Source organism: Drosophila rhopaloa, unplaced genomic scaffold (assembly GCF_018152115.1).
Source record: "Drosophila rhopaloa isolate 14029-0021.01 unplaced genomic scaffold, ASM1815211v1 contig_2, whole genome shotgun sequence".
Taxonomy (NCBI): domain Eukaryota; kingdom Metazoa; phylum Arthropoda; class Insecta; order Diptera; family Drosophilidae; genus Drosophila; species Drosophila rhopaloa.
In genome coordinates this window covers 3,420,263-3,448,214 of record NW_025335083.1, presented here as the reverse complement: position 1 = coordinate 3,448,214, position 27,952 = coordinate 3,420,263, and the positions used below count along the sequence as shown (strand labels likewise).

Here is a 27,952-nt window from a genome sequence, read left to right as displayed (position 1 = left end):
AATAAAAACTAGGCCCATCTGTGAGGTCACTATACCTAATTATAGGTTATTTTGACAATAGGTGTAAATATCGGTTGATATGCAAGATTCTCCTCTGTTTCTTAAGGCAGTAAACTTCGCCATCCTTCACGAGGAAACTCGCAAATCAAAGCATTTAATTGGATCAACCTATATGCCGTCGCTTCTATCCAGCTTAAGCAACAACAATTTTAAGGACCTCCATTCGATTGTTGGTCTGGGGCATAAACAAAATATCAGGTGAGCCCTTGTGGGTGACAAATTAATGAGAAGCTCATTAACGCAGTGAATGAGGATTACGGATTTGATTGAAGGTCCTCTGGGCATAAGTACGCCCACAGACGGAGCCAGGCAATATATAAACTGATAAGGCACACACACCGCCGCACACCATACACACGTACACGGGCAGACATATCTCGCCCCTATTCACAGTGCGCAACACCAACAGCAGAATGGGAATAGTCAGCGAAAAGTGTCATTATGTGTGCACTGTACACATAACGGGATCCGACTCCACCTTCAAGCCCCCCTCCGAAAATACGAATCCGAAAGCCAACAACGACAACGAAACGACGGCGCAAACAAGGAGAAAATGTGTACATAAAACAATCTCGTTATGTCGGCATTATCCTGAAGAATTCTGGTTCGTCCTCGTCACTCGCAGCGCCATAAATCACTCACACGCTTGGCACATTCCCCCCTCTGTTGCTCTGTCCCTTTCACCACGCCTATCTGTGTCTCTGTCTATCCCACTGTCGTTTGTTTTGTGTCGCTTTGTTTGTGTGTGCGGGGCGCGTGTCCTGCTCTGATGTTGTCCTGCTCACACATAGACATAGACCAGCGCCTTTGTTTTAGGGGAATCTTTTTTTGGAATTTTTTTCCAGTGACCCCAACTTTTAATACACTGAAAAGAAGGTTAAATCGATAGTAATTTAATAAATATTAGTACATATCACTCCGTCATCTTGGAACATGCGCTTTAACTAAAAAAATTAATATTTTGATTAACTTCTTGGTTGTGTTTTGATTGACTCAGTTCAGGGTGTATAATAATAAACACACATGTGTATAAGCTAGTCAGTAAAACTATTAAGATTTTTTTTTGTAACCCATTGAAGGAAAAACCTATTTACGTATTATGACAAAATAACAACAAATGAATACCCTGTTTTCAAGTAAAATTAAATTTGTTTGTTGCTATGCTTAATTTTAAGATTTTACATAATATATTAAGAATTCAAAAAAATTCATGAATATGATTTGTTAAATCACGGCAGTTAAGGTTTAGTTAAAACGTCCTTTTTAATGAAAACCACAATTATAAGATAAACAAGTACCTAAAATATCTAATAATTTAATTTTCATTGATATTTAATTTTAATTGAATCTTGAATATTTGTAGTTTTTATTATTATAAGAGTATTTCCTCGTAGAACTCTATTTTTTAGAAAACAAGTATTTTTCTGTTCAGCATTTTTCTCCCTTGGTTCGCTAGTAATTCACCCCGCGGTGACATTTTGGTGTGACAGACAAGACGTGTCCTTCGTCCTTTTCGCATTTTTCTCGGTGTGGTGTCTGTGTGTGTGGCAAGTTTATCGTTTTAAATGTTGATACAAGCCTGGGTCGTGGTTCGCTGCTTGTCCTCGTCCAAGTCCGCGTGGGGATAATAGGATGTTAAGTAAATATTTAAAAAAGCCCCTCGCCCGCTGACGAACACAGATACCCCTCTGGCAATTGAGAAATTGTAGGCGACCTCCAGAGTTAAGCAAAAAAAAAACTTTGCCGGCCATGTCCGCTCATTTGCGATGGGTGGAAAAGTTTAGGCGGGTGGGGAAACGAAATGAGCCGGCGCTGGCACTCTCTAATCCAGTTTTTTGGCCCCGACTCTTCGGCCAGGACACTTTCTGGCATAAATCATTTGCATACAAAATGAGACCAATGAGGGAAGCCTGCAAATGAGCGTCGAAGATGAATGCCGCAACAACAACAACAACAGCATCACCAAGAAGGGCCGGAAAAATCCTTTCAATTTTCGCACACATTCAATTTTATTAATTAAAACATTTTTTCTTCCCTTTCTCTTAGCTTCTTCTTCTGTTTGTGATTGGAGGAGCTTGGGCAATTAATTCCAAACATTCAGGACGCTTTTTCTTTGTTAAGTTTCGGTTTTTTTTCGTGGCTCTGTTTGTTTTGGGTGCGCAAATTATCCTTCGCTATCCTTGCGCGAAATAAAATATCACAAACAGTTTCAGCCCCCATAAATAATGGGAATTTATGCCAGTCACACACAAACGCACCCAAACAACCGCATATACCCGAAATACAAAAGGGCAGAAGCCAACTTTTCTCGCAGAAATTACCATTCAATCATTTTGTAATTGCCAGCTCCAGAGGTGGAGTGAAGTTGACTGTAGATACCCGCTTACCTCAACCTCAATTCAATTCGTTGCCAGGATGGGTTCATTTACTTTTCCCGGCTCTTAATTTCTGCAATCTATTCTAATAAGCCTTCTATTCTATTCTACTTTGCATTCAAATTGGATCCTTTTTCATTACGGGTTTGTGGGCTAGTGGAGGGTGACAAGGGACCTTATTAAAGTTGATTGACTTTATATTGAAATTTTCGTAATGGGTATGTTGGGATAACCAATGTTAAAGAAGATAAAGCTGAAGAGTTTACAGTTTTTACCTTAAAAACTTTATTACAACTTTTGTTTAAATTTAATAAAATAATTTGTAAACTTTAAATTCCTTTAAAATGTTACATTTTTAAAAATTTATTAAGAAAGGCTTTCTATAAATATTTAATATGGTAGGTCTGATTAAAATTTGAACCAATTTTACAATCAATAGCTATGTTTAAACCATCAAAGTGTGTCACTTACAGACATTTCGTTGATATCTGCCAGAGTTGACACCCCCAACGTTGGTCCCCAAATCCGATTTGGACAATTTTGCAATTTTAATCAGCTGTATCTTTAAGGGGGCTGAGCCCCAAGAGTCCAACTTCTCGTAAACGACCCCGCCAAGCCGCTTTCGGTTTGTTTTTGGATAACGCTTTGGCTGCTGTCTGTCATAAATCTATCAAGTTTAATGGCCGCCTCAGCGCTGCACATAATTTTATGTATTTTATGCTGCAAATTGTTAGCCGAAGCGCTCACAAGCACAAATCAGCAGGAGCAACCCTCGGATAGCGTACAACCACCCAGCCACCCACCCACTGGGCAGAGCCACCCTTAGAGAAAAGCAAGGGAAAGACGAAGACGAGAACACGAATTTCCACGCACATCTCCGAAGACTCACAAATTTCATAAAGTGGCAATTCAATCAATCAATTCTGACAGGGGTGGCCATTGGGGGTGGACTGCCCCAGCCTTGGCCATTTTAGTCGTTATGCTCACGTACACAATCACACAACTCAAACTGATTTTGCTACGGGTCTGGAGAAATGTGGGTGGAAAAGAAAAAACAAAAGGAATACCTCGGAGGGAAAAACAAAAGCAGGGACAGGCCAAGTTAAGGCGAGGAAAGTATGCATAAATTTCCTTTGGGCCCCTGTTTTAAGCCACGCCGCCCCTTCTTTGGGGCAGAAACTTTTCTTAGAAGGCGTCAGCCCAGTCAGTCAGTCAGAAACGGGTCCAAGACCCTTAACAGTTGGCAGTTTAAATATTTTTTAATTGCCTTCCGTGTGGCGCCCTCATCCACCCACCCAAAGCACCACCAACCAGCCCATCGACCCACCACCACCCCTTTTCGTAGGCATTTGTCGGCTTATTCTGCTTTGTACCTACGCTATTATCCTTATTTATTTGTGTTTCGCTTCTGTTTCATTGCCGTTTTTGCTTTTCGCTTTTCCTATTGCCATTGTCCCGGGCATTCGATAAGTTTTGAAAACAGAAAGGAACCCAAAGAAAATGCTAGACAAAAGCGTTGAAACAGAAAAATCTTTTGACGGGTTGGTTGAAGTGGAAGAAAGGGAATGAAGATTTCTGATTAATACTAGATAAATAATTCTTTACCTAAAAATTAATCTAAATCAAATTATTAAAATAATCAAATTAATCTAATTAAATTCTCACTAATTTTTTCATTTACATAACAAACTTATGTTCCTCGACCATATAAGTACCCATACCCATACATAATAAATAAAAAATATATATAAAGGAAAAGCTTAACATTCGCAACTCCATCGACAGTCCCATCTGTGAAATGAAAGCAAAGTATTCTTTTTTACTATCGGTCAATGGTCTCGTCTATCCATTTTGAGATTTTATTAAAAAGCAAACAATATCGTCCAATCCAATCAAATCAAAGTCCACCATTTCTAGCAAAACAAACCGGAGCCATCGTTGTTCCGTAAGTTCGTATGTATCTTCCCGATGCTGGCAAGAATCTTTCCCATGTGAGTGGGTATTCGCCCGACGTCTGTGCAACCCGATGGCCAGTGAGCGTGGCCAATCTGACAGGTGATTGATTGACACTCGCATGGGGCGCGTAGAGCGAGCGGGACAGGGAATAGCTGTTTGCTGTCTGTTGCGTTCACTTTGCCTCGCGAACCGGTCTTGCGCTGAAGGTTGCAAGAATTTCTGATACTCCCCGAAATAAAACAGAAAAAAGTCTCACAAACAGAATAATAAACATGAAAGGAAGAAAACTTCGGCAAGACCATTTTTTTTTAATTTGTATTTTTTTTAAATTTAAATCTTTTTTAATTTTTCGATTTTTTTATGGGAGCTATATAATATAGATATCCAATTTTAATTTAATTAAAACTGTAATTTCATAATATTTAAATATAACCAAGCCGCAAAGACCAAGAAAATTCGGCAAGCTCAACAACAAAGTTATATTTAAAATAATAAAATTTTCCGATTGTTCCTATGGCAGCCGTCAGACGAACATGGCTAGTTCGACTCTCCTGGTGATGCTGATCAAGAATATATATACTTTATAGGGTTGGAAATGTCTCCTTCACTGCGTTGCAAACTTTTGACTGAAATTATAATACCCTCTGCAAGGGTATAATAAACAAATAAATATAAGAAACTATTTTGTTAAACATTTAAGCAAATACTGATATGGAAAAAAAGAGAAAATTAAATAAATCGGGTAAAATTGTACTTAAATTATACTTTGCAGTTATTAAATCCCGATTATTATTTAAAGTTATATTTTGTATTGATTTCTTTTTTTAAACGTTTAATAATTAATTACGTTATACTATAATATACTATACTATACTATACATATATAAAACAAACAATACGGACACTTAAATTAAAATAAAATATATATTATTATATTATATATTATAACTAGCAAGGTAGCCCGCAGCTTCGCCTGCGGAAATTAAGATTAGCAATTTCCTAACTATATCGCTTAAAACTATACTTTTGATTAACTTTTTTATTTGCTACTTTATTTAAACTAAAACCATTCCACATTTCCACACCACCATAGAGGTAGAGGTTTTGGCGCGTTTTTTTTTTGTGGTTTCCCCATGAGGCCTATTCCACAGTGCATTTTAATTAGAAATGTTTAACATTTTTGCAAGACTTCTCTATAAACGATATTTTTTGATTTTCCTTCTGGCGCTAAAATAATTAAAGACTCAGAGGAGCTAACTCTTGAACAGGCCACATAAAACTGACCATGAGAGAAGCAATCGTCCCTTAAATCTAGTCCAGCTAGTTTTAAGGTCTGACCTTGCGATTTATTTATCGTTATTGCAAAGCAAACTTTTACAGGGAACTGAAGTCTTTTAAACTGAAACGGTAGATTTGATGGTATTAGGGGTATTCGTGGTATAAAAACAATTTCTCCTTTGGCACAGCCAGTAAAAACCACAGCTTCGATTAAATTGTTATGAAGAGCTTTTACTTGCAATCTTGTACCGTTACATAGTTTTGGAGGTCTTAAATTTCTCAACAGCATAATTGGTGCACCAATCTTAAGCTTTAGAATGTGTAAGGGAAGTCCAGGTGGATTTTGTTGGTTGAGAAATTCAACCGGAAAATGAACTGCTTCATCAACTTCAGTGACTGAATCAATAGACTTATACGTAACTTCAATACCATCAAATGATTTTAACAGTATGTTATTTATTACCACAGCTCTATCATTTCTAGCAGTTAATATTGCTCTCTCCGAAAACCAATCTAATGATTTGGTTGAGATTTTTGAAATTTCCGGAAATATATTTGATGTGAGCTCCTCAAGGGAAGTTACAACAGTTCCTAAACCTGAAGGAATAATTATTTTTCCTTCGACAGTTGGAAAAAGACCGTCTCCAATTCTCAATAATGTATGTGCAAAAATTCCAGCAGTTGTATCGCCTTTTAAATGCACACGCATGTTTTTTGTTAGGCACAATTTTTGAATAGTAGGCCAAAGAAATGATGATTTTAAGCAGGCTTGTATTTCATCTGCCCTTGTTCCTCGAGGAACTACAGGAAGCGTTTGACGAAAATCTCCAGATAATAAAACCGTCATACCTCCCATTAGAAAATCATTACCACGAATATCTTTCAACATTCTATCCAACGCTTCAAAAGCACTCTTATGAGCCATTGTGTATTCATCCCAAACAATAAGGCTACATTCTTGAAAAACCAATGCCATATTACACCGTTTAGATATTGAGCAACATGGTGTTTCTACATTTATTAAATCCAATGGGAGTTTAAACACAGAGTGGGCTGTGCAACAGCCAATGCTACATTATTATTATGTCGTAATTTTGCTAACAACAAATTCAATAAAAATGTCTTGCCTGTGCCACCGGGGGCATCCAAAAAAAATATTTCACCGTTTTCATTTTGAACACTTTGTAATATTTTTTGAAATACCATTCTTTGCTCATCGTTAAGGGAATTTTCGTCTTTACTTAATTCGAATTCATTAATATTGTAATTTATTTCGTTTAAATATTCCCTATTTTGAAGTGGTCTACTAACTCTAATCGGTTCGGGCAAACCATAGTCTAATAGACACGTACCTCCAATGGACAGTGTTATATCTTCGATTAAAATAAGACATTTATTAAACACTCTATCCAGTAGATCTTGATTGACTTCTGCCACTATTAGAGAAAACTCGTACAAAATGTATTCTGAAAAGCTTTCTTTATACATTTCCCAAAGATGTGCGGCATCAGCCATTTGACAATTTACTAACATCACCGCAAATAAATCACGTAATTGAATTGGCGATTTACATAAAGCTGCTTCCTTTAGGGTATATTCCCAGTGTGTGTCATCTTCTAGTAAGCCCAAAGCCTTACATGCCAATTGAAATGTAGCATACGTAATGTTATTAACTGTTTTAAGAAATTAGAATGAGGTTGGTCCCCGCACTTCATGAAGAAGTAGTCTTAGGTAATAGCATTCACTATTTTTAGGGTGTATGGTATACACTCGACCTAAAACATCATCCATTCTAATTCCAGGAAAACCAGGTACAATATTACCTCTCTTTCTCCTTTGGAACTTTTTATTGTTCCACGTGAAATAGGAAGGTACTTCAACATAAAGAAGGGTCCTTGCAAATGAATCCGTTTTACAAAGTTCGAAAAACCCAGTCAGTGTCGTTATTGAAGCGTTGGTTAACTGGTTAACTAATTGATTTTGATTATTAGGATCAAAATATATCCGTTGACCATTTTCCAAATGCACGGCCAAATGTACAATTGCCGGATACCTTTCATGTATGGGGAATGCAAGAATTCTCCACACTGCTTCAGAACTACTGATATATCGACCGCTTTGATATAGTTGAACCTCATTAGTAGGGCTTTCCACAGTAAATGTAGCTTGATCACTGCCCTTATTGATGTATTTGCAAACGTATTTAATGGATTTAATTGAACTACAGAGCTCTACATTAATATGAGCCTCAAAGGTCCGCAGGAGAACACAATTATAGGGCATACCCACCTATTGTCAATTATGTTTCCATTAATTTCCATGGTGAAGCCACCATCTTCAGGTGCTCTTCGCCTATATTTAGGGTAACCATCTTTTCCAGTAACAGTTTCATTAAGCAACGATCGCGGAAACTTTTTGGAACAATTACCCTCGTTCATACAGGGCGATTTTAGGTTTAAGCGGCCACATGGTCCATGAATCATATTAGCCTTAACAATCTCATATAGGAGAGGATCCTTTTCAGAATCTGGAATTTCTGCACATATAATTGAATCAATTTGTTGAGGCGTGATCTTAGACTTTAACCAAATCAGTATATGTGCATGTGGGAGACCACGTTTCTGCCACTCTATCGTATACATAAAGCATTGCACTTCCCCAAACAAACTATGACTATTAATTAAAGACATTATAGCTTTGACCTTTAAATGAAAGACTCGAGCAATGATATCATGCCGATCGTGAGGCTTCTGCCCTAAAAATAGTGCACTTTTAATTTCTTTCCATTTAGGATTACAGGTAAATGTAATAAAAAGATCAGGACGCCCATAATAACGAACATATGTCATGGCATCTTGAGTTTTTTCGTGCATGTACCGTGGCGAGCCAGTAAAGGATGAAGGTAAAATTACCATCTGTCCAAACTGTGCTAAATCTACATCATTCCTACCTATAGCATCTTGAAGATGTATGTAGCTTTCTGCTCTCAGCTTTTTTTGATTTAGCCGAATAAAATTAAGCCTTTCTGTTTCTATTTTAGCATACATATCAACCAAAAATTGACTAAAGAGAGCTCTAAAATAGTGCAGGTGATTCCATACATTTTCTCTAAGCATTATTCGGAAACTGTAAAAATCTAACGCTGAGACTGTTTTCTTAACGTTTTTTTTTTGAAACGGGGTCAATTTTGGGTATATCTATAGTGTAACCATCTTCTCCATGACAAAACATTAATGGATATTGTAGGGCGTCATAAGATCGGTGAAGTTCACTGATTCTTTTTAACTGATTATTATAACCCTCAATAATAATGTCCCTTTTTTCAAATTGTTGGTCAACTAATACCAAAGCGACCTCATTTGCTTGGGGTGCGTTATAACGACCTCTATGAGCCCTAACAGGCTTTTTATTGGCGTGAATAACCATTTTAAATTGGCTACAATTCTTCGAAACTCTTTTAAGAGCAGTTTTAAAATCCTTAACATATGGATTACTTTCATGCAGCATCAACTGTAGTGATTTAACTAAAGCATTTTTAACTCCAGGACTGTTTTTACACCTGAAATCGGCTTCTACATTGTCCTCACCAATAAAATAAATTTGGAGAAACTGAGCTTCTTCTTTAGAAGCTGGCAAAACGCTACCAACTAAGTGGTAAACTTGCCCCTGTACTTTAAATGTGGGCATATAACCTTCATTAAAAACTTTTGTCGCACCAAATGAAGTCATTTGAAAACAATTATTATATTTTCTGGTAAGCCCCATAAAATGTGTATGGTCTGGGTGATCACCATTTAAAAGACTTAAAAGAGGATCTGGTAATGTTTTAAGAGATGGAAGCTGGACTTTTCCCTCTTTGCAACACATACCTTTTGACTCTTCCTTCCATTTTAAGGCGCCACAAAATGAGCATCTCTTATTCATTATTCCAATATCAACTGATTTATCAGAATTGTATGCCAGATTTAAATCGTATAAAAAAGCGGAATTATGTTTTACTTTCCACGAATGTGCACTCTTTGTATTCTTTTGTTGTGTTTTTTTTTGCAGTTTGAATTTCCTCACGATGCCTAACATGATAGTTCTTATTTTCAATCTTTTTCTGTTTTTTTTCGAGAAAAATCAGTAAGTTGACCTCTTCTTTGAATGTTCTTTTTTTTCATAGAAGGAACTTCTAATATATTTTGAGTGGGAGAGCTTCTATCATTAAAGGTTTCAATAGGCTTGTAGACATCATAATGTCCACCAGATAAGCTTCCACTGAAACGAAATCTTTTTATGGTACTGCCCTCTGTACCAGCAACTGCAATGAGCGTTTGATTAAAGTAAACTTCAATATAAATAGGGTACAATTTAGCAGCAGCTTTTAGTTCAGCATACGAACCAAACGTGTGCGGTTTAATCATGTCATTTTCATAATCCACAGGATTGGCATAATTATCTCCGTTAAAATTACATGTGTCATCAACAAATGAACTAAATTGGGAAACTATTAATCGAACTATTGATTTTCGAATGACTTGAGCATAACTTTCATTGTCAAACAAAACGTAGGACACAGCCCGGAATAAGCAAGCTCCATCACCTGTTATAGGTATAACAGAGTGAGGTACCGGAGCACCATCTATATTTAAATACTCTACTTCCATTGTAAGCAGTAAATCTAGAAAAAAATCAATATTTCAAAATGCTATTAAAATATACTTGTAATTTAAATAGTTATTTATCTAACTTTTTAAATATATAAGTTTTTGCAATAGTAATATTGATGTTTATATATTGCAAAATATATTGCAAAATAATTTCACACTGCACAACAAAGATTTGCAGATATAAAGATATTAATTCAGTTAGTTAAGACTAAAAAGTTACATGCGTATCATATGTTATTTAAATAATTTTCATGCAAAACTAAATGTAACTTAATTTTGAAATTTTAATAAATTTCAAGTTTTTAAGAAGTCTGCCGATTACAGATAGATTGTTTAAGGCAACAGTTTTGAAAATTATATTTTTCAAAATGTATAACGCTTAAATTACAATCTAACAAACAAAAGTTTGTAATTTTGACCATTAAAGCTATAGAAGCAGCTATAGAGTTATTTTCTAAACTCAAGGTCTAACCGGTTTAATATAACTTTTTGTTGTTTAGCTTTTGTAATAGGTTTAATAGACGTTACTCAAATTATTTTGAGATTACAGAGTGTGTTATACAAACTTCGCCTTGGCAACCAAAAAGCTAACCAAATTAAAGCTATTTAGATTTTAAAATATTAGGAAATTTTAAGTTTAAAAATAATCTGCCGATTACAGATAGAATGCGTAAAGCAACAGTTTTGAAAATTATTTTTTTCAAAATGTTAACGCTTATTTTCACAATCCAACAAACAAAAGTTTGTTATTTTGACCATTAAAGCTATAGGGTTAGCTATAGAGTTATTTTCTAAACTCAAGGTCTAATCGGTTAAACAACTTATTTTTATATAGCTTTAATAAATAGTTGAATGGCACCACTGAAATTATTTTCAGTGTTAAGAGTATTGTTACACACTCTCCGCCTTGGCAACCAAATATCAACTTAATTTTAATTAGGAAAGATTCTGACTTACCACAAAATGGTTAACGTAAATAAAGTTTAAACAAAAATTTGCGTAATCACAATTTAACTTGTTTTAATGTATTAAAATTGATTACAACACGTTTTCTTCTTATCATCAAGAGAACTCAACGATAACTAATTGCCAAGAGAAAACTCTGAAACAAATTTGCAGACAAAGTAAAGAAATATGTTTTGCAAAGCATATTACTACACACTATATTTCTCTTAACTTCCTCCCTTAGGAAAGCAAATATTTATGTAAGAAAAATTAAGAAATATGCCAAAGGAAAAGTTAAATGCGTCCCCAATAATACAATTTCCTTTATTTTTATCTTGGTTAACAATTTTAAGAGGCTGTCCATCTATCACCTAATTACAGTTTTGGCGTTTTTGGGCCCCCAACCCCTCTTTACACACCTTCTTTCCACACATTAAAAAAAAAAAAACAATTGGCAAATAATGAAGTATTTGTACACGACCAACAGGTTATGTTTCACTTGAATTAATTACAGCAAACGGTCATTTAATGGGACGTAAAGAAGTATGCAAAAGAAAAAGATTATATTAATAATAAAGACAGGTGGGGGACGCCGTGAATCAAATTGTTTAAACATTTGCATTTGTTTAAACAATATGAGGCACGTGTAATAAAGAGCGTGAGAATCAATTGGTTTGAATATTTAATGTTCTTTTAATATTATCAATGCGATTTGAATTTTAAATGACAAAAATCGGTTACAAAATGTCTTAAATCTGTTGTGGAAATGTAAATTAAATATTCTTTTAGCAAAAGGATATCAGTATGAGTATATCTTGATTTTTTGGATATACATATTTCGTGCGTGTGTGTGTACATAGCAGAGCGAATCATTATTTATTTTTGTTTTTTACAAATCCAAAGTTTGTAGATAACTCAACATTTGAAAACAAATGAAAAGATTTGCGATATAATCGATTTTTTAACCGCGCATTTTAAATTTTTTGTGACTGGTATTTTCATTTTTTCCCCTGCGCGGTCACACTTAAAATGCTACATACACTCATTTACGACTTAATGCAAAGTGCGCCAGCAGAACATACATACAAACATATGTGGAGGCCGTGACGTCACGCATAAGAGAATTGGAAAATATTGGGGACTTGGTTAAGGAGGCTGAATTTCCAAAAAATTTAAATGCAGTTAGTTGCGGCTATGCCATAAGATTATGATCATAATTTTTTTAAACCATTTTAACAACATTTATAACAGAAAAATGGCAAAAGAAAGAATTTAAAAAAAAACGAATCGAATTTTGGGGCACTTTGGGGTCGTTTATTGTTTTAATTTGTACCTCACACACGTCTCCTAATTATTTCAGAATTATGCGGATTTTTCTAGATTTTTATGTCAATCCGCTCTGGTAGGAATTTACCACTGACCCATTTTTTATTCGAAGACTTTTATATAGTAGTTTAGATTATTATATATTATATATTACAATATTAAATTACATTTTCCTGAGTAGCTTTTATAATATGTTTTGGGCAATTGGAATTTGCAAATCAAATGAAAATTATTAAATAGAAATGAATCTCAAGCCTTTCATATTTGGGAGTCATGCGTCATTCTGTAAAGGGAGGATGAAGAAGCTTTGCCGGTTGTAAATGGGATCACCAATTAGCATACATTTCGGAATTCGGTGACAATGGTTGGATGGAATCGCTGTGGCTATAACAGCAGCCCAGCATAAATAAACTGGAAACCCTGGAGTGACATCTCCCATAGGGTATTATGAAAAGGTACCTTTCCCGTGTAATTTTACGACTCCCCCGATCGATGTTAAGATCCGGGTGTGATTTTTTTTAAGATTTAAAAGTATTTGCGAGCAAGTAGCTCAAGGATTTATAGAACACCAGAACATTAGCTCGTGTTGCAAGAACCGGCAACCCTGTTGCAGGTTTCATGCTACAAAGGGTATAAAGCTTTGTATTCCCACTAATTAGTTCCATATTTCAGTTTATTTCAGGAAAATAGCAGTACAATCTAGATATTTAACAAATTTAGGAAACTTTTTTTCTTGTTTTTTCATAAAGGTAAATTATTATTTATTTACAAAATAGACGCAAATGTCAGCAAATCAACCCTTTAGTCTCACAGTCATTTCAAACTCAAACATTTAAGATGAAAATAGACACAATAGATTTAATTCAAACATGGGGCAGCTGTTGCCAAACGATGGATGAAATCAACATGTAACGAATAATTAAAGGCGAACAATTCGGGTTGAGTTCGACAACCCCCAATCTAGCGATTCTCCATTCTTCGCAGATTCCAGCTAAGCACACAGATGAAGCTGACGTTAAGGGGATGCTCGGGTGGGATTTGGCTGCATTTTTGAGATGTTTTGAGTTTTTGGGTATAAAAGGGGCTTGGCGTAGACAGAATCGACATCAGTTTCGATTGAAGCCAAAGTCTGAGAATGCGTACCTACATTGCAATTACCCTTCTGGCCCTTGTGGCAGTGGTCGCGGTCCAAGGAAGTGCCGGAGGACTTGGAGGACTTGGAGGACTTGGAGGATGCGATGATGGTTTATTGACTTATGTCGTTACCGAAGTTGAAGAACTAATTGACCATGTCGTAGGCGGTGACGGCGATCTTGGTGGTCATGGCGATGGTAAAGGTGATGATGGGTGCACTGATATCCCGACTAAGGGTATCACAGTGTGGTGATCGTTCCACTGATAACTCTACCGACACCACCACCGATTCGGGAGAGATTTAAAGAGCAAATTTGTCGATTTGTAGAGCATTCAAAATTACCAAGAGATGGGTATTCAAAATAAATAAAATATAATAAATTTGGCACATTAAACCACTCTTTGTTTGAAGCGACTTTTTCTCAGATAATTAGTACTGAATGGTTATGATTTTAATTTATGTAATTAAATGTGATCGCTAGCCAAGATAATTTTGCAAATACTTAAGTAGTATTGTAGTGCGCTTGGTCTATCCTAAAAGTAAACCCTGTGTCAGGATAACTAAAAACATCAAAGTTATTGTCGGCCGATCCTTATGAAATTTGGTAGGTCGGATTGATTGGGCGATTTCGTTCCGGCCGTTCCGACTTTTATACTGCGTGCAAAGAAACGAAGGGTGAGTGCAAAGTTTCATTTCGATATCTTTAAAACTGAGAGATTAGTTCGCGTAGAAACAGACAGACGGACATGCCTATGTATATCAACTCAGGACGCGATCCTGATCAAGAATATATATACTTTATAGGGTTGGAGATGTCACCTTCACTGCGTGGCACACTTATGACCAAAATTAAATATAGGTACATTTTACACATTTTACCATGCCATAACTTTCGTGTTTGTTAAGTCAGGAAGTTGGGATTTTCCGTGGGTTTTATATGGGTTTTATGTATTCATAAGGATCGGCCGACTATATCCTACAGCTGCCATATAACTGAACGATTGGAAATGCCATAACTTTGGTGTTTTTAAAGATAGGAAGTTGGGATTTTTTATGAGCATTAAGAATGCATCATATGAATAGTTTTGGAGAATATATATGTATAACAGAATATTCTGCAAGGGTATATCAACTTCGGCTCCGCCGAAGTTAGCTTTTCGTTCTTGTTTTGATTACATTTAGTCTTTTAAAAAACTAAATTCGTTTAAAATACAAAATTATTGATTATATATTAGTTGTTATTTTAAAAAGAACAATGGCTTAAATTCCAAATACTGAATACTGTTAGTTTGTTGTTTTATTTAACCTTGGATTTTTAAAATTTTGTTTTTTATATATTTTATTTATTTATTTATTTTTTATCCGACAGAATAGACATTGAGATGATCTCGAGATCAATTCGGAATATATATATATTAAATATCGATTAAAATTCAAATTTAAACTACGTGTTTAGCGAATTGGTTTTATTCATTTTGCTTAAAAAAATTTGGTTAAGAATCAGGGACCGTAAATAATTCTTAATAAATTTTTTGAACTAAAAAACCAACACAAAACAATCTTGGTCACAGACAAATCCTAATAATAATCCATGTCTGTCAATATAACCAGCATGCATGAGAGATTCATAAAAGGTTTTTTTTTTAATATTTATGTTATACTTTTATATTAAACAATTTAATTAACGATTATTTGTCGGGACTTATTCTAAGCTAGCTAAATGACAATTTTAATATATTTATCATGACAAATAACTCTTTCTTTCAGCTTTTACTCTTATTGAAATTCAATAACTGTTTTTATTTGATCGCAGCAAATATTTAAAATTTTTAACGCAATTTTGTATCTTTAAATGTTAAAAGTGGTTTTAAATTATGAATGTATAAATGACTTTTTTAAACTAAAACAAGAAAGGAAGCACACTTCGGCAATCCGAAGTTTATATACCCTCGCAGTTATTACAAATCGACTACATTTCGATTTCTCTGCATATATTACTTAAAACAATAAAGCTATGTCGATTTTGCGCTGCATTTTGCCATCGTTTCTATGGTAGCTATGATATTGTTGTCCGATTTTAATTTAATTAAAACCGTAAATCTTATTAAATTAAAAACAACAAGGTTATAATTTTTTTGGAGCTATATGATATAGTCGCCCGATCCGGCTTGTTCCGATTTATATACTACCTGCAATAGAAAGACAACTTTTGGGAAGTTTATAAGCAGATAGCTTTAAAACTGAGGGACTAGTTTGCGTAGAAACGGACGAACAGACGGACGGACATGGCTAGATCGACTCTCCTGGTGATGCTGATCAAGAATATATATACTTTATAGGGTCGTAGGTACCGAGAGAAGGCAGATTGTGAACCGCACATTTTAAATTTATTGATAAGTCCAGACTTACAATCTGTCTTCTCTCGGTACCTACGGGCTCGGTCAAATTTTATCGTGCTTAACGCCCGGTGTTATAAAAGCTATTTGACTCGTTGTAGGGTCCAATTTTCACAAGATCCAAAACAGTTTTATAATTTTGTTAACACTAAGCGTAAATCAGCCTGTTACCCTGCATCGCTATCATTCGAAAACTCTACGGCAAAACTCTGAACAGGCAATTGCCGATCTATTTGTCCAGTCTTATTCAAATGCCATACCCAAGTCGAACTTGATTTTTTGTCCGAGGTTAAGCGAAAGCTCCCTTCTTTTGGATCTCCATAAAGTTAAGCCAGTCTATTCACCGGGTCCGGACGGAGTTCCAGGCTGCGTGCTTAAATACTGTGCTGAAACTCTGTGTAGACCTCTATACAAATTGTTTACCTTGTCTTTAAAAACATCTCATTTCCCACTTATTTGGAAGGAGTCATTAGTCATTCCCCTTCATAAGAAAGGAAATAAATGCAATACAAGTAATTACAGAGGCATATCCAAATTATCCGCCATCCCAAAGCTTTTCGAAAACACTATTACACCCCATTTGCAAAATCTTTGTAGATCGATTATATCTCCATGTCAACATGGATTTATAAGGCGAAGATCTACGACGACAAACCTCTTGGAGCTTACGTCTTTTGTAATAAATGGCTTTAGAAAGAACATGCAGACTGACGTAGTTTACACTGATTTTAGTAAAGCGTTTGATTCAGTAAATCACTCGCTTCTTGTATTAAAGCTAGACTTATTAGGGTTTCCATGTGATCTTCTAAAATGAATCTCAAGTTATCTGAGTGGTAGGACTCAACGAGTCCTCTTCAAAACTCGATCTCTGATTTGATCCGAGTTACTTCAGGCGTCCCACAAGAAAGCCACCTTGGCCCACTTCTTTTTACTTTATTTATAAACGATCTCCCTCTAGTCTTGACAAAGTCGCGTGTCCTTATGTACGCAGATGACGTTAAGTTATGCCTGCAATATAATGAAATTTCTAGCAGTTCAGACTTACAATCTGACCTAAATGCTTTTCAAACAAGGTGTTGTGAAAATCTTTTGGATTTAAATAGCGCTAAGTGCAAAGTAATGTCATTTTTTCGGGTGAACCCACAATATGCAACGTATACGCTGGGTGGTTGCGCGTTGTCTAGAATTACGCATGTTGATGACCTTGGCGTCCTCCTTGACCCAAAACTTAGGTTTTGTGACCATATTACTTCTATGGTGAATAAAGCCAGGGGAGTACTTGGATTTATTAAAAGGTGGTCAAATTAATTCGATGATCCCTATGTTACAAAGACTCTGTTCATTTCACTAGTCCGTCCAATCCTGGAGTACTGTTCTGCAGCTTGGAGTCCTCAGTATAGTGTACATATAGACCGGATAGAGTCTGTGCAAAAGAACTTTTTATTATTTGCTCTACGGTACCTTAACTGGAATGCAAGCCTTATTTTACCATCCTACTCTAGAAGACTTCTCCTAATTAATCTACCATCCTTAGTAAACCGTAGAACGATGCTTGGCACAACTTTTATCTATAAACTTATTCACGGGGATGTGGAGAGTCCCAAGTTACTGGGTCGCATAAGCTTCTCCGTGCCTAATAGAATTACCAGGAACTATGTTCCTCTTACATTAAATATTTGTAGATCTAACTTTGATATGCATGAACCGTTTAGAGTACTGTGTAATGACTATAATAGACTATACCACATTATTTCTACTGAATCAACGTCCGAAAGAACAAAAAAAAAAAAAAAATGTCTCCTTCACTGCGTTGCAAACTTTTGACTGAAATTATCATACCCTCTACAAGGGTATAATAAACAAATAAATATAAGAAACTAAGCAAATACTGATATGGAAAAAAAGAGAAAATTAAATAATTCGGGTAAAATTGTACTTAAATTATACTTTGCAGTTATTAAATCCCGATTATTATTTAAAGTTATATTTTGTATTGATTTCTTTTTTTAAACGTTTAATAATTAATTATGTTATACTATACATATATAAAACAAACAATACAGACATTTAAATTAAAATAAAATATATATTATTATATTATATATTATAATTATTATATATTATATATTACAATATTAAATTACATTTTCCTGAGTAGCTTTTATAATATGTTTTGGGCAATTGGAATTTGCAAATCAAATGAAAATTATTAAATAGAAATGAATCTCTAGCTTTTCATATTTGGGAGTCATGCGTCATTCTGTAAAGGGAGGATGAAGAAGCTTTGCCGGTTGTAAATGGGATCACCAATTACCATACATTTCGGAATTCGGTGACAATGGTTGGATGGAATTGATGTTGCTATAACACCAGCCCAGCATAAATAAACTGGAAACCCTGGAGTGACATCTCCCATAGGGTATTATGAAAAGGTACCTTTCCCGTGTAATTTTACGACTCCCCCGATCGATGTTAAGATCCGGGTGTGATTTTTTTAAGATTTAAAAGTATTTGCGAGCAAGTAGCTCAAGGACTCATAGAACCCCAGAACGCCCTTGAATACACACAACATTAGCTAATGTTGCAAGAACCGGCAACCTTGTTGCAGGTTTCATGCTACAAAGGGTATAAAGCTTTGTATTCCCACTAATTAGTTCCATATTCATTGGTAGTTTTGTTTCTGCTAAATTTTAAGAACGTTAAAAAAATATATAATAAATGTTCTGTTTTACTGCCAGTTTATTTCAGGAAAATAGCAGTACAATCTAGATATTTAAAAAATTTAGGAAACTTTTTTTCTTGTTTTTTCATAAAGGTAAATTATTATTTATTTACAAAATAGACGCAAATGTCAGCAAATCAACCCTTTAGTCTCACAGTCATTTCAAACTCAAACATTTAAGATGAAAATAGACACAATAGATTTAATTCAAACATGGGCCAGCTGTTGCCAAACGATGGATGAAAACAACATGTAACAAATAATTAGAGGCGAATAATTCGGGTTGAGTTCGACAACCCCCAATCTAGCGATTCTCCATTCTTCGCAGATTCCAGCTAAGCACACAGATGAAGCTGACGTTAAGGGGATGCTCGGGTGGGATTTGGCTGCATTTTTGTGATGTTTTGAGGTTTTGGGTATAAAAGGGGCTTGGCGTAGACAGAATCGACATCAGTTTCGATTGGAGCCAAAGTCTGAGAATGCGTACCTACATTGCAATTACCCTTCTGGCCCTTGTGGCAGTGGTCGCAGTCCAAGGAGGTGCCGGAGGACTTGGAGGACTTGGAGGACTTGGAGGACTTGGAGGATGCGATGATGGTTTATTGACTTATGTCGTTACCGAAGTTGAAGAATTAATTGACCATGTCGTAGGCGGTGACGGCGATCTTGGTGGTCATGGCGATGGTAAAGGTGATGATGGGTGCACTGATATCCCGACTAAGGGTATCACAGTGTGGTGATCGTTCCACTGATAACTCTACCGACACCACCACCGATTTGTCGATTTGTAGAGCATTCAAAATTACCAAGAAATGGGTATTCAAAATAAATAAAATATAATAAATTTGGCACATTAAACCACTCTTTGTTTGAAGCGACTTTTTCTCAGATAATTAGTACTGAATGGTTATGATTTTAATTTATGTAATTAAATGTGATCGCTAGCCAAGATAATTTTACAAATACTTAAGTGGTATTGTAGTGCGCTTGGTCTATCCTAAAAGTAAACCCTGTGTCAGGATAACTAAAAACATCAAAGTTATTGTCGGCCGATCCTTATGAAATTTGGTAGGTCGGATTGATTGGGCGATTTCGTTCCGGCCGTTCCGACTTTTATACTGCGTGCAAAGAAACGAAGGGTGAGTGCAAAGTTTCATTTCGATATCTTTAAAACTGAGAGATTAGTTCGCGTAGAAACAGACAGACGGACATGCCTATGTATATCAACTCAGGACGCGATCCTGATCAAGAATATATATACTTTATAGGGTTGGAGATGTCACCTTCACTGCGTGGCACACTTATGACCAAAATTAAATATAGGTACATTTTACACATTTTACCATGCCATAACTTTCGTGTTTGTTAAGTCAGGAAGTTGGGATTTTCCGTGGGTTCTATATGGGTTTTATGTATTCATAAGGATCGGCCGACTATATCCTACAGCTGCCATATAACTGAACGATTGGAATTGCCATAACTTTGGTGTTTTTAAAGATAGGAAGTTGGGATTTTTTATGAGCATTAAGAATGCATCATATGAATAGTTTTGGAGAATATATATGTATAACAGAATATTCTGCAAGGGTATATCAACTTCGGCTCCGCCGAAGTTAGCTTTTCGTTCTTGTTTTGATTACATTTAGTCTTTTAAAAAACTAAATTCGTTTAAAATACAAAATTATTGATTATATATTAGTTGTTATTTTAAAAAGAACAATGGCTTAAATTCCAAATACTGAATACTGTTAGTTTGTTGTTTTATTTAACCTTGGATTTTTAAAATTTTGTTTTTATATATTTTATTTATTTTTTTTTATCCGACAGAATAGACATTGAGATGATCTCGAGATCAATTCGGAATATATATATATTAAATATCGATTAAAATTCAAATTTAAACTACGTGTTTAGCGAATTGGTTTTATTCATTTTGCTTAAAAAAATTTGGTTAAGAATCAGGGACCGTAAATAATTCTTAATAAATTTTTTGAACTAAAAAACCAACACAAAACAATCTTGGTCACAGACAAATCCTAATAATAATCCATGTCTGTCAATGTAACCAGCATGCATGAGAGATTCATAAAATGTTTTTTTTTAATATTTATGTTATACTTTTATATTAAACAATTTAATTAACGATTATTTGTCGGGACTTATTCTAAGCTAGCTAAATGACAATTTTAATACATTTATCATGACAAATAACTCTTTCTTTCAGCATTTACTCTTATTGAAATGCAATAACTGTTTTTATTTGATCGCAGCAAATATTTAAAATTTTTAACGCAATTTTGTATCTTTAAATGTTAAAAGTGGTTTTAAATTATGAATGTATAAATGACTTTTTTAAACTAAAACAAGAAAGGAAGCACACTTCGGCAATCCGAAGTTTATATACCCTCGCAGTTATTACAAATCGACTACATTTCGATTTCTCTGCATATATTACTTAAAACAATAAAGCTATGTCGATTTTGCGCTGCATTTTGCCATCGTTTCTATGGTAGCTATATGATATTGTTGTCCGATTTTAATTTAATTAAAACCGTAAATCTTATTAAATTAAAAACAACAAGGTTATAATTTTTTTGGAGCTATATGATATAGTCGCCCGATCCGGCTCGTTCCGATTTATATACTACCTGCAATAGAAAGACAACTTTTGGGAAAGTTTCAAGCAGATAGCTTTAAAACTGAGGGACTAGTTTGCGTAGAAACGGACGAACGGACGAACAGACGGACGAACATGGCTAGATCGACTCTCCTGGTGATGCTGATCAAGAATATATATACTTTATAGGGTCGTAGGTACCGAGAGAAGGCAGATTGTGAACCGCACATTTTAAATTTATTGATAAGTCCAGATTTACAATCTGCCTTCTCTCGGTACCTACGGGCTCGGTCAAATTTTATCGTGCTTAACGCCCGGTGTTATAAAAGCTATTTGACTCGTTGTAGGGTCCAATTTTCACAAGATCCAAAACAGTTTTATAATTTTGTTAACACTAAGCGTAAATCAGCCTGTTACCCTGCATCGCTATCATTGGAAAACTCTACGGCAATACTCTGATCAGGCAATTGCCGATCTATTTGTCCAGTCTTATTCAAATGCCATACCCAAGTCGAACTTGATTTTTTGTCCGAGGTTAAGCGAAAGCTCCCTTCTTTTGGATCTCCATAAAGTTAAGCCAGTCTATTCACCGGGTCCGGACAGAGTTCCAGGCTGCGTGCTTAAATACTGTGCTGAAACTCTGTGTAGACCTCTGTACAAATTGTTTACCTTGTCTTTAAAAACATCTCATTTCCCACTTATTTGGAAGGAGTCATTAGTCATTCCCCTTCATAAGAAAGGAAATAAATGCAATACAAGTAATTACAGAGGCATATCCAAATTATCCGCCATCCCAAAGCTTTTCGAAAACACTATTACACCCCATTTGCAAAATCTTTGTAGATCGATTATATCTCCATGTCAACATGGATTTATAAGGCGAAGATCTACGACGACAAACCTCTTGGAGCTTACGTCTTTTGTAATAAATGGCTTTAGAAAGAACATGCAGACTGACGTAGTTTACACTGATTTTAGTAAAGCGTTTGATTCAGTAAATCACTCGCTTCTTGTATTAAAGCTAGACTTATTAGGGTTTCCATGTGATCTTCTAAAATGAATCTCAAGTTATCTGAGTGGTAGGACTCAACGAGTCCTCTTCAAAACTCGATCTCTGATTTGATCCGAGTTACTTCAGGCGTCCCACAAGAAAGCCACCTTGGCCCACTTCTTTTTACTTTATTTATAAACGATCTCCCTCTAGTCTTGACAAAGTCGCGTGTCCTTATGTACGCAGATGACGTTAAGTTATGCCTGCAATATAATGAAATTTCTAGCAGTTCAGACTTACAATCTGACCTAAATGCTTTTCAAACAAGGTGTTGTGAAAATCTTTTGGATTTAAATAGCGCTAAGTGCAAAGTAATGTCATTTTTTCGGGTGAACCCACAATATGCAACATATACGCTGGGTGGTTGCGCGTTGTCTAGAATTAAGCATGTTGATGACCTTGGCGTCCTCCTTGACCCAAAACTTATGTTTTGTGACCATATTACTTCTATGGTGAATAAAGCCAGGGGAGTACTTGGATTTATTAAAAGGTGGTCAAATTAATTCGATGATCCCTATGTTACAAAGACTCTGTTCATTTCACTAGTCCGTCCAATCCTGGAGTACTGTTCTGCAGCTTGGAGTCCTCAGTATAGTGTACATATAGACCGGATAGAGTCTGTGCAAAAGAACTTTTTATTATTTGCTCTACGGTACCTTAACTGGAATGCAAGCCTTATTTTACCATCCTACTCTAGAAGACTTCTCCTAATTAATCTACCATCCTTAGTAAACCGTAGAACGATGCTTGGCACAACTTTTATCTATAAACTTATTCACGGGGATGTGGAGAGTCCCAAGTTACTGGGTCGCATAAGCTTCTCCGTGCCTAATAGAATTACCAGGAACTATGTTCCTCTTACATTAAATATTTGTAGATCTAACTTTGATATGCATGAACCGTTTAGAGTACTGTGTAATGACTATAATAGACTATACCACATTATTTCTACTGAATCAACGTCCGAAAGAACAAAAAAAAAAAAAAATGTCTCCTTCACTGCGTTGCAAACTTTTGACTGAAATTATCATACCCTCTACAAGGGTATAATAAACAAATAAATATAAGAAACTAAGCAAATACTGATATGGAAAAAAAGAGAAAATTAAATAATTCGGGTAAAATTGTACTTAAATTATACTTTGCAGTTATTAAATCCCGATTATTATTTAAAGTTATATTTTGTATTGATTTCTTTTTTTAAACGTTTAATAATTAATTACGTTATACTATAATATACTATACTATACTATACATATATAAAACAAACAATACGGACACTTAAATTAAAATAAAATATATATTATTATATTATATATTATAATTATTATATATTATATATCATTAAATTACATTTTTCTGAGTAGCTTTTATAATATGTTTTGGGCAATTGGAATTTGCAAATCAAATGAAAATTATTAAATAGAAATGAATCTCTAGCTTTTCATATTTGGGAGTCATGCGTCATTCTGTAAAGGGAGGATGAAGAAGCTTTGCCGGTTGTAAATGGGATCACCAATTACCATACATTTCGGAATTCGGTGACAATGGTTGGATGGAATTGATGTTGCTATAACACCAGCCCAGCATAAATAAACTGGAAACCCTGGAGTGACATCTCCCATAGGGTATTATGAAAAGGTACCTTTCCCGTGTAATTTTACGACTCCCCCGATCGATGTTAAGATCCGGGTGTGATTTTTTTTAAGATTTAAAAGTATTTGCGGGCAAGTAGCTCAAGGACTCATAGAACCCCAGAACGCCCTTGAATACACACAACATTAGCTAATGTTGCAAGAACCGGCAACCTTGTTGCAGGTTTCATGCTACAAAGGGTATAAAGCTTTGTATTCCCACTAATTAGTTCCATATTCATTGGTAGTTTTGTTTCTGCTAAATTTTAAGAACGTTAAAAAAATATATAATAAATGTTCTGTTTTACTGCCAGTTTATTTCAGGAAAATAGCAGTACAATCTAGATATTTAAAAAATTTAGGAAACTTTTTTTCTTGTTTTTTCATAAAGGTAAATTATTATTTATTTACAAAATAGACGCAAATGTCAGCAAATCAACCCTTTAGTCTCACAGTCATTTCAAACTCAAACATTTAAGATGAAAATAGACACAATAGATTTAATTCAAACATGGGCCAGCTGTTGCCAAACGATGGATGAAAACAACATGTAACAAATAATTAGAGGCGAATAATTCGGGTTGAGTTCGACAACCCCCAATCTAGCGATTCTCCATTCTTCGCAGATTCCAGCTAAGCACACAGATGAAGCTGACGTTAAGGGGATGCTCGGGTGGGATTTGGCTGCATTTTTGTGATGTTTTGAGGTTTTGGGTATAAAAGGGGCTTGGCGTAGACAGAATCGACATCAGTTTCGATTGGAGCCAAAGTCTGAGAATGCGTACCTACATTGCAATTACCCTTCTGGCCCTTGTGGCAGTGGTCGCAGTCCAAGGAGGTGCCGGAGGACTTGGAGGACTTGGAGGACTTGGAGGATGCGATGATGGTTTATTGACTTATGTCGTTACCGAAGTTGAAGAATTAATTGACCATGTCGTAGGCGGTGACGGCGATCTTGGTGGTCATGGCGATGGTAAAGGTGATGATGGGTGCACTGATATCCCGACTAAGGGTATCACAGTGTGGTGATCGTTCCACTGATAACTCTACCGACACCACCACCGATTCGGGAGAGATTTAAAGAGCAAATTTGTCGATTTGTAGAGCATTCAAAATTACCAAGAAATGGGTATTCAAAATAAATAAAATATAATAAATTTGGCACATTAAACCACTCTTTGTTTGAAGCGACTTTTTCTCAGATAATTAGTACTGAATGGTTATGATTTTAATTTATGTAATTAAATGTGATCGCTAGCCAAGATAATTTTACAAATACTTAAGTGGTATTGTAGTGCGCTTGGTCTATCCTAAAAGTAAACCCTGTGTCAGGATAACTAAAAACATCAAAGTTATAGCATATGGCAGCTATAGGATATAGTCGGCCGATCCTTATGAAATTTGGTAGGTCGGATTGATTGGCCGATCCCGGCCGTTCCGGCTTTTATACTGCGTGCAAAGAAACGAAGGGTGAGTGCAAAGTTTCAATTCGATATCTTTAAAACTGAGAGATTAGTTCGCGTAAAAACAGACAGACGGATAGACGGACATGCTTATATCAACTCAGGACGCGATCCTGATCAAGAATATATATACTTTATAGGGTTGGAGATGTCACCTTCACTGCGTGGCACACTTTTGACCAAAATTATAATACCCTCTGCAAGGGTATAAATTAATGTGTGCACTCAAAGAAAATCAGGTATTTTTGTGCATCTGAACTATTAAATTATTGCAATTAGTACGATTTTAACTTCTATCAACTACTACGAATTGTTTTTAATTTAAGATCGAAAATAATTTAAAAAAAAATGTATTTCTTTTATTAATTTAAAAACTACCATTTCATTTATCGTTTACAAATTGTAAACCATCGTGTTGATGTAAAAAGTGTTTATCGTGTCAACTATGTACGTCTCCGACCCTCTAAACTAATCATCATAAAACTTGGCAAATCGTTGTTTTTTATGTGTACACTGATCATGTTAAAACATCTTATAGCTGCCGTAGGAGCGATCTGGTAAAACTAGCTAAACTTGGCATTAAGATTTAAGCTTGTCTAAGTAAGCTTTTGTTCTAGTTTTAACTTAAATTAAAATTTTAAAAAACAAGTTTTCTGCACACATGAATTTATTGTTATTAATGAAAGGTTGATTTTCAAAATTAAAAGGAATATAAATATTAGATCCAACACCTTAGATGCGACAGTTAGTTTTGCTCATACAAATAAGTCCAGCCTTAACATGTATAAATACATAGTTCTTAACACAACCTAAACTTTGGAAAAATCGAATTGATCTCAAGATATAACTAACAGCATTTAAAATCTTTAACGGTCGTGAATTCATTGACTCAATAGATTCGAATTTGTCTAACCAGCTTTCGAAATCACTCAACCGTTCCAGAGAGTAAACCGGTCTGGGCTCTCTTGCGCTCTCTTCAGTTTTCGATTTTCGAAAACACGCTGAGGACAGTGGCGTGTGGATGGAGGCTTTCGACTTTGGGTGGCTATTATCATAACTAATATTTTTTTTACATTATATACATAATTTACCGTTTAATTATTTTTTGTACAATATATACATTATTTAACCTAGAAATATTTTTTTACAATATATACATAATTTACGTTTTAAATATTTTTTTTACAGTATTTACATAATTTACCTTATAAATATTATTTTTACAATATATACAAAATTTGCCGTTTAAATATTTTTTTACAATATATACATAATTTACCGTTTGCTCCATACTTTAGTTGGGCGGGCAAATCGACATCAAATAAAATTTTTTCGACCCCCTTTCAGGCCTACGCTTCTGTCCGTAACAACAATCAAAACAGCTGTTTTCCATCGGCGTGCCAGCAGACTACAAAATCTCCTTTAATTTAAAAACTAAACGCAACCATTTAGTTATCAAACTAACCATTATTGTGACTGCATTGGTATTTAACATGTGGTGATAACATAAGTTAGAGGTAAAGATGTTTTTATTTGCTTACTTGTACAATAGGCGTTTATTGCAAATTACAAGGCAGGTCCCAAAGTACGATTTTTTTCTAGGTAACGTCTAGCCTGCGCACTTCTCAACACTCTTTATTATTTATATTAGGATAAACAAGCAAACATTAAATAATACTTTTTAATTCACAGCGCACTTTTCACCAGCAACCATACGGCAACACGACACGATGCTTCTCTCACACAGTTTCGAAATTCGAAGTCGTTTGTTCAAATGAGACAGTTCGACTATTTGAGCGTTTCTTGAGTTATTTTACACATTTCGGACGAGTTTGGTTGAGAGAAAATCTTTAAGGTAATGAAGCTAAGTCGAATTTGCGCTGCCTTTTGCCATCTTTTCTATGGCAGCTATTTGATATTGTTGTCCGATTTTGACAAAACTAAAAGCGTAATTCTGATTTACTAAATAATTACTATATCTCAAAGAAATATTTTGATAAATACAAAAACAGCAAAATTACAATTTTTTATTTTTTCAATATATGTAATAGATGCCCGATTTTAATGTAAATTCCGTAATTCCATGGTATTTAAATATTAATAAATCGCAACAAAATTCAATTTTTTAAAAATTTTTTTCCGATTATTCTTATGGGAGCTATATGATATAGTCGCCCCATCCGGGGATTCCGACTTATATACTACCTCCAAAAGAAAGACAACATTTGGGAAAGTTTCAAGCAGATTTATAAAGCTATAGCTTTAAAACTGAGGGACTAGTGACTGCAAGAATAATTACCTCTGCAAGGGTAAAAAAATAGACAAATTTTTCAACCGTTCAA

The 27,952-nt window shown here is 35.0% G+C and overlaps 1 protein-coding gene across 1 annotated transcript in view; it reads right to left on the bottom strand.

The window, feature by feature from the left end:
• The window catches only part of LOC108050644 (zinc finger protein 546), a 61,131-nt gene extending 33,802 nt beyond the window's left edge, over positions 1-27,329 (bottom strand). Inside the window, exon 1 of the mRNA XM_044459551.1 lies at positions 27,152-27,329. The gene's annotated coding sequence lies outside the window, so the exon portion shown is untranslated. The remainder of the gene's footprint in view (positions 1-27,151) is intronic.
• Positions 27,330-27,952: the final 623 nt, after the last annotated feature.